Source organism: Coccinella septempunctata, chromosome 4 (genome assembly GCF_907165205.1).
Source record: "Coccinella septempunctata chromosome 4, icCocSept1.1, whole genome shotgun sequence".
Taxonomy (NCBI): Eukaryota; Metazoa; Arthropoda; class Insecta; order Coleoptera; family Coccinellidae; genus Coccinella; species Coccinella septempunctata.
Genome location: NC_058192.1, coordinates 28,710,048 through 28,719,013, shown reverse-complemented (window position 1 = coordinate 28,719,013; position 8,966 = coordinate 28,710,048).

Sequence of the window (8,966 nt, the reverse complement as noted above, 5' to 3'; positions counted from 1 at the left end):
CTTCTGTCCTATGGTCTACTCCAGAAGGAATGCTCTTTCATTTCTATAGGGGAGGCATCTTGACAATTTTCTCCTCCGACTAGGGAATTACCTATTGAAATAAATCGGTTGGAAATTTTTTGGCACGATCAATGAAATAAGCATGAGCAATGCTTGACGAAATTAGCAGAAAAAACAGGAAATATATTTCAAATATTGAGACGATACTCCGTTAATCGAACGGAAATAGTTATTTAATGAACTAGGTTATCGATGAAAGCGACTAATGATTGAGATATTTGCGATCATTAATCGCTCAATAAATAAACGAGTTGATTACAAGATTTTTCGGTCGACCACATATTGAATTGAATGTGAATTCTTGATTGCAAAAATTTCTATGTTCATATCGGTTGATATTTATGCGGCCGATCGAACAATTCAAAAAGTTCATAATAATAATAGTATTAATCAAATTAATTCAGATGCACAACATCCGCAGATAATGAAATCAACGAATGTTACGATCTAAATCGAACTATTAAACTACCATCGCTCAAAGTATTACCAGAAACTTCATTTCGCCGACAAAGAGTAGATGCTGACCATGGTTTCGGTCTTATTTGACCTCGTCAAAGCAACAAAACTCATTCGTCAGCGAAATGCTATGAATTGCCGGCTCCTTTTATTCCATATCAGTAGCGGGTATGGTGTATAAATACATCGTACCGACATCTGACAGAGAAACGGGAACCAACCCAATTCAATTTCCTAACTCTCATAGCGAAGATAGCAAGCGAAAAAGCGCGGAAATGTTCGGATCATGACAGTAACCGATCTGTCGCGTACATGGAAACTCAGAAATGGATCACGCCTTCATAGTAAGGCAGGTAAATAATAATCAAATTAATTCAGATGCACAACATCCGCAGATAATGAAATCAACGAATGTTACGATCTATATCGAACTAACAAACTACCATCGCTGAAAGTATTACCAGAAACTTCATTTCGCCGACAAAGAGTAGATGCTGACCATGGTTTCGGTCTTATTTGACCTCGTCAGAGCAACAAAACTCATTCGTCAGCGAAATGCTATGAATTTCCGGCTCCTTTTATTCCATATCAGTATAATAATAGTAATAATATGAAAATGGAAAGTTACCACCAAAGAAAGCCATTGAACAATTCTGGACCGAACAATTATCAACGAAATTATCAAAAAAGTTCAATGGAGATACCGGATGGATTCAAGATGAAGAATCTGAAGCTATAAAATATGAGCCGATGCAGCATGACATGATCACAATTGAAGAAGTAAAATCAGCTATCAGAGGACTACACAACTGGAAAGTACCTGGGCCTTGACCTCCGCAATAAATGATGTCATTGAAAATCCTGAAAGAATGCCAGTATTCCTTACACATGGCACAACATACCTGTTACCTGAAGACCAAAAAAATACAGAAGACCCATCCAAGTACCGACCAATCACATGTCTTCTAAGGATGTACCTACAAATTAATCACATTGTGCATTCACAACCATCGCGAAAGGAATAACATCATCGAAACAGAAAGGACGCACCAAAGACAGCCGAGGGTGCAAAGAACAACTAATAATAGATTCAGTTATCTGCAATCAAGCGTTCTCCAAGCGGAGGAATCTTTACGCTGCGTACATAGACTACAAAAAAGCATTCGATTCTATACCTCACGAATGGCTCTTGACGATCTTGAAGATTTACGAGGTGGATTCCAATATTGTTGAGTTCCTGAAAAACGCTATATCAACCTGGCGTACTAGTCTTCAAATGAAAGCAGCAGATTGCTCCATTACAACAGGACTAAGATGTCTAAAACACTGGTGTGTGCACTTGTCACTTTTTGCAAGCATCAACAACTCAGAAAATCGGGGATATGGGATCAGTTTCGTGGCGGCGCCACCATGTCATTTGCTTCGTTTTATCCTTGTTCTATCAAAGGAAGTCCAAGATGCTCTCTCGTTTTATTTTGTTTTGCGTTGATATCGAATATCGATCAACGAGTGCAAAATATGAACTGGCCCATTTTGTCAGCTGTTAAGGAATATTTGTGATTTACAGTTCAATTTTCGTTGTAAAAACAAATGTGTCAACATTTCAACACTACCGAATAAGGGTTCAAATGAGTATTTACTGTTCTTCTTCAAGATAATTTCCGTTTGACAACTTGAATTCGTGAGGGGGGTAATTAAATATGATTTTAATAAAACACAATTGATTGGTCAAATATCCAATATATTCAGTTGATAGAAAGGTAATTTTCACTATATCTATTCAGGAAGAATATTTGAAGAATAAACTCGAATAGATTTATCAATTTCTGATTCTCAATACATGCTCACAATTCACATTACGTATTTCCAATACAGTTTCTTTGAAATATTGCTGAAGTTGCCATAAAACTTAGCTATATCCTTCCCGAATGTTCCTTCATCTGATTTTTTCTGCCTCAAATTCCAACAACGCCGAATTATTAGCTGTAGTTCTTGATTGTCCATACAGAAAACTGAACTTACTGAACGACATGTTGAATAAATGAATGTTCTACACCCCTTTCTCGAAACTAATACATTTTCACACACCCAATAATCGCTTATAAATACAACATATTCGTTAGTCGTAGGAAAGTATTCAAATTATTTTCAAATATCAATTGACGATGCTCTGTCAAATTCTTAACAGCGCTACCTACAGTGGGAAAAACGAAACTGGTCCGATATCCCCACGAAATTAAAAACAATATCGAATCAGTGAATACACCAGAGTTTTAGACATCTTAAACAGGACCTATTCCAATAAGACGCGGCATTTTCCAAGGAGATTCGCTGAGCCCTCTGTGGTTCTGCATGGCCCTGAATCTCTTGTCTCATAGATTGAATTCTACGAACTACGGATTTTCTATGAAGAGCGGCAGTAGAACTATGATGAAACTGAATCATCTCCTCTACATGGACGATTTGAAACTCTTCGCATCTACCAAAAAACAAATTCAACAGATGCTGAAAATGGTGGAAGGATACTCGGAAGACATCGAAATGAAATTTGGATTAGAAAAAGTCGACTGCTGAACATAACGAGAGGGAAAATAGAAGATGGTACGTTCAAACTCAAGGATGGTGCAGAAATTCAAGCATTGAAGGAAGGAGACACATACAAGTATCTAGTCATAAAACAGGCAAGAACAATCTATCAGAGCCAGATGAAGAAAGAAATAACGGAGGAGTCCACCCGAAGATTGAGAAAAATAATGAGAACTGTTAACTGCAAGAATCTGATAAAAGCGATTAACACCTACGCTTGCTCGGCGCTGAGCTATTCATTGGGTATCATCTCTTGGACGACCACCGATTTAGCAGCTTTACAGAAAACAATAAGGACGATATCGATTGAAATTTATTTTGGGAGGATTTTGCATCTCTTCATAAACTTTTTTATTAAAGAAGGAACTGTCATCCGGTAATTTCAAAATTAAATGAATCAACGTTTCTGTGCAGTCTCTGTTTCTGTGTGTTGACAATTAATGTCAGACAAAAAGCGACAATTCAGAAATTTTTTTAAAAAGTAGATTTTTTCGTCTGATGAAGGAGTCTGATATAAACTCCGAAACGTCACAAAGAATTATAATTTCAACGTTTTTTATTTTGAGTTCATTGTCAGGCAACAATTTTTTCTAATTAATTTGCTCCTGACAAATTAGTGCAAGAATTTACGCAGGAGCAAATCGTTGATTTCATTTTTAATTGATTTTGTTTCAGATATTGGGAGTGAAAACCCTAAAAAGTTTATGAAGAAATAAGGACGATGCTGACTAAACACAATGAACATCAACTACTGAACACTTTCATTACTGATGAGTTGGGTATCCCAAATTGCTTGATTTTGGCTCTTTCTGGTACTTGGGCTCGATTTTTGTGAAAAGTCCATAAGTGAAAACCGCTTCACGATATCTTCATTTGTCTTGAAGATATAATTAGATTTTGATATTTTTATTTTTATTTTACTCCTGTTTCGAGGAGTATGATTTTAGGTTTTCGATATGACATTGGCTCAAGTTGTTATCACATCCTGAAGAGCCATTCAACCGAAGTTCCGAAGACGTTTTCCTTTTATTTTGAGTATCATACTTCGATAAAATGGATTTCGGAGAAATTATCAATTGTCTAGCTGGTTTAAGTGGACTTAAGTGTTGCTGGAGATGATTTCAGGATCTTTGTCGGAAAAAAAGTACAGCTACGTCATTAGCAAACGCAGCAATTGTTGTATTAGGTGTATTTCGGCCCCTGAAAACTTACTTGTGGTTCCCCAGACATGAAGAAAAAATATCCTGGATACTTCGTTGTTAAGTTTGACGCAACACTTTCTTTCTGAGAGGTGGGATTAAAGCAGTAGAAGTTGTTTTTGAGGTTTTTTTAATTTCACATAATAGTCCTGCGTGCCATATCCTGTCAAATGTTTGAGATATTTCCTATTCTGTGGTCTTGATGGGTTGTTGACATTCATATAACGTGTGCATATTTCCAGAGAATGGGGTAGTAACCCAAATTCAACAAGCGGTTATTGATGGTTGTTAGGAACACTATTGCTTTTTTTTTGAGGACTTTTGCAGTTATCGAGTCGTAACTAGGAGCTCTGTTGTTTTTTAGTTAGCCTAGCATTTACAGGGTGGGCAAAATTCGATGGTATTGAATGGCAGCATTGGCAGCTCTGTAACCGTAAGAGCTAGGGAACAATGGATGGCACGTTTCCGACCTCGATTTTCAAAAGATTGTTAATGGCCAAAACCCCATCCCTCTATCTTTTGTTTTCAAGTTATAAGTGAAAACGCATATTTCGGCTCTTCGTACTGGTGCCTTTATTTCGTAAAGTATCAGTGGTATCGAGAAACAAATGTTACATTCTATAGACACTTCTTCATGTAGAATGCGATGGCGTAGTCAAAAAATTTTTTCAGTCTGTCACTTCAGTGATGTAGTGATAACTTTTTTTTTTTTTAATTTATGCGTTATTTTCACATATTTCAGTCCCATATTTTTTTTTGATTCATGTCTCTGTTGGCCGGTCATTCCATTGATAATATGATAATGATCTTTATGTTCTTAAATTGTGTCAGGTTATTAACTGACACAGGCTTTGCCTTTAGTGGGTTTCCTTAGGTTTATCATTGCGATATTAAAGTGGTAACAACCTTGTAGATTTCAAAGAATAAACCTCATTATTATTATATGAGAGAATATGAAGATCACTTTCATTTCGGATATTGGAAAGGATGAAAAATTTTCCAATATGGAATTAATGATTTTCAAGAAATTTTATTAACCTGGATTCAACTGAATATGTTCCGAGACCTTTTCAACTAGTAGATAATCTGAATACCAGTACTCCAAGACCACACCTTCACAAATAAGGCTGGTGGCACAGCTATTTACTAGTGACTAGTAGAGGTTGATTGGTAAATATGAAGAAGTCATGGAAATTTTCTCATTTCAAATTTCCTCAATTCCCGAGCATCTTCCCGAATGTCCGGAATGAAAGTGATCTCCAAAATCTCTCAAAACCTGACACAACATAAGAGCACATAATAGTTATTTTCCTATCAAGTGCGGAAAGTGATACTTGCCCGCACGAAACTGCCGTTGCCCGAACGATGCGAAGCAGAGTTCGGGTAAGCAGTAATTCCCGCACGCAAATGCGTGCGGGAAAGAAATAGCAGGCGTTTTTCCCGCACGTTTTGGACACCTTTGCAACTTGAAATGCGTGCGGGAAAAAGGTTGAACGCGCACGCTTGTAGAAAAAGTTCATTATCATATTATCAATGAAAATCACCTGCCAACTTGACCGAACTAGTTTTTGAGTTTTTTTAATTGCAAGAACAATTAGTGATACGACTTAAATTATATATTCTGAATCAGAAAAAAATATGGGACTGGAATATGTAAAAATAACTGATCGTAACAATTGTTGATATTCATTTCAGCGGGTAGTATGCATCTGAATTAATAACATAGAGTTTATATTTAAAAAAATGAAAGTGACCAATATATCACTGCAGTGGCGAACTGAAAAAATCTTTAATTACGCCACTGCATTCTACATGAAGAAGTGCCTATAATAATAATTAGTTTATTCGAAGTGAACATCAAATCAACAATAAGAATTTCAATCACAAACAGATTCGAGACGAGGGACTTCCTGGGAATCTCGCCCTAGACATAGAATGTAACATTTGTTTTCCGATATCACTGATACTTTACGAAATAAAGGCATCAGTACGAAGAGCCGAAAAATGAGTTTTTACTTATAACTTGAAAACAAAAGAAGATAGAGGCATAAGGTTTTTGCCCTTAACAATTTTTTGAAAATCGGGTTTGGAAGCGTGCTATCAATTTTTTCCTTGTTCTCACGGCAACAGAGATGTCATTCAATCCCATCGAATTCAGCCCAAATTTGACACATTTCACTGTGTATAGTACGAAAATGTGGGGTTATGACGCTTGTCAAAACATTTTTGGGTTTTACATCAACGCTTTGTTGCCCGTTCTACGTAAAAGTTTCTGTTATTAGGTATTTTATCACAATGTCGAATCTCTTCGGAAAATATGTGACGAACATAATTGAAGTTTATACAAAATGTTTGAAGGCATACCAAATCCAGTTATTTGCATGGAAAATACAAGAGATCAGTATAATATCATAATATGCACTAGCTTGAGGAGAGTTAATGTTCGTTATCTTCTTTGGCTTACATCATTTGTAGATTTCAAAAATATTAACCCGAAGATTAAATGCATATGATGCAGTGGTTGGGAATGGGTATCTCCCGAAGGAATTAACAGATAATTACAGGAATGTTAAATTCTTCAACAAAAATCATCTTGCAACAATATAAGTTAAAGGAATTGAAGGAAGTTTCAAGTTAAGATGCAACTTCACCGTTGAACAAAAACTCCACATGAATAAAAAAGTAACAGGGCAATTTGCGCGTATTTGTGGCTATTCATCTTAATAAATTGATGTAATAATAATAAGTAGGTATTTATTAATACCTTAAGGCATTCACATCGTATAGGACAAGTCAAATGAAAAATAGAAAAATCCATTTTAGGGAACTTATTCTCCGATGACATTTATCGAAAATCCTGTAGTAAACTTTTCGCATTAATTCACTTAAACATAAAATTCTCAAATGCCACCACTTTTTTGGGTCTCCCAATAGAAGGAAATTCTTTGTCATCCTCTTCATTCACAATCTTTCTTTGATTGTGGAAATATTCAGCTCAAATATAAGTCGTTTAGATTCAGATGAAACATTATATAAATTCTCTTACATTGAATAGGTTCGCTATCGTCTGACGTATTGTTTATTTAAAATATCAGGGTATAACTATTTGAATGAGCGGACCTGAATTCTAAATAGCACTTCCTGAAACCCTGTCTCTTTTTTCAATCACTTTCGGCATTTTCGAATTTTCGTAATAAAAATTGATATTAGTTGTGGCAACGGCGTTATGACATTAACGACATTTCATGAGTACCAACCTAACTTCGTTCTAGTTACAAAAACTTGAGAAAATTATTTCATGGCCAACCGACTGCTAAAATAAATTTGAATGAAGTATAGATTAGAATCCCCTTCAATCAGTTTGTATGAACGTAAATTGTATTTATCGCAGATTCTGGAATTCATTTATTTCCTGAAACAAATTCACTTTATGAGTTATATGTCGTAGTCTTATTGTAAAATCAGTCATATTACAGCAATAATCCAGGATCTCACAGTTTGACTGACAATTAGAGGCGTATTATAATACGCCTGCTGCTCATTAGGCTTATTATTGTTAAAATTCAAAAACGCGCGAATACTTTGGATTCTGATTGATTATACTCGTCGTATGGTAAAAGGACTGACGGCTTGTCATGCTAATTGTGCAATTTATGCAGAAATGAAATAATAGTGATAATGACCAAAAAAAGAGTAGTAATAGTGTAATATAGGCCAAAAAATGCTGAACGTGAGTAATAAGAAATTAAAACTTCTTGAGATAGGTCAAACCGTAGCAATCTAAGTTCCTAGATAGAGGATCTCTGGATTCCAAAAATATCTTAGGAACTATAGTAAAAATCTCCAAAGATGTTCACCAAATTGGTGCCATCCATGGACTGTTAAACCGATGGTTTCGAGGGATGAGATTGCCCCAGTAATGAAGTGATTAATATTCCAGAGAATAGGGTAATTTCCTCAAGGGAAGCTTTGAGATTATTTCCAAAATTCGAAGGACAGGGACTCAAAGAGTGTTCTCGCAAACCAAATCGAATCCCATATGAAATATACAAGCAAATGTGATAAGGGTGGACCATGTTGTAATAAATAATCAAAACCTATAATTATTTATTTTTTTGTCCTATAAGGGATTTCTACACTGCCAGTCGTATTATAATACGATGTATTTTATACAGTCAAATTCTAAAAACATCACGTACAATAACAATAAGACCAAGAAGCTTAAGGCGTATTATAATACGTCTAAAATAATCAGTCATTTTGTCCGATTTTCATTCACTTTGTTAGTTTTACAATTCGCCTAGTCATATTGAAAAATCCTAGGCGTATTATAATAAGACTGATAATGATAAGCCTGCGACATATACACAATTGCAGAGACCTTTATGAAGAACGGACAACAGCGCTGATTTAAGACCCAAAAATGTCAAAGCATCATAATCTCACATTTTCTTACTATACAGTGTGGAATGTGTCAAATTTTCATGGCCAACCGAGTGTTTTCATAAACGTGAATAAAGTATACAATGATCAATTGAGTTACCTACCGTTTAAGCGAACCGTTCAGCTGAATGAAAAAAAAATCAGCCCTGAATATTTCTACAGTAGATACTCAGAGCATTATTGCAAAGAGAAAAATAGAGAAGAAAAAACGAGAAAAATATT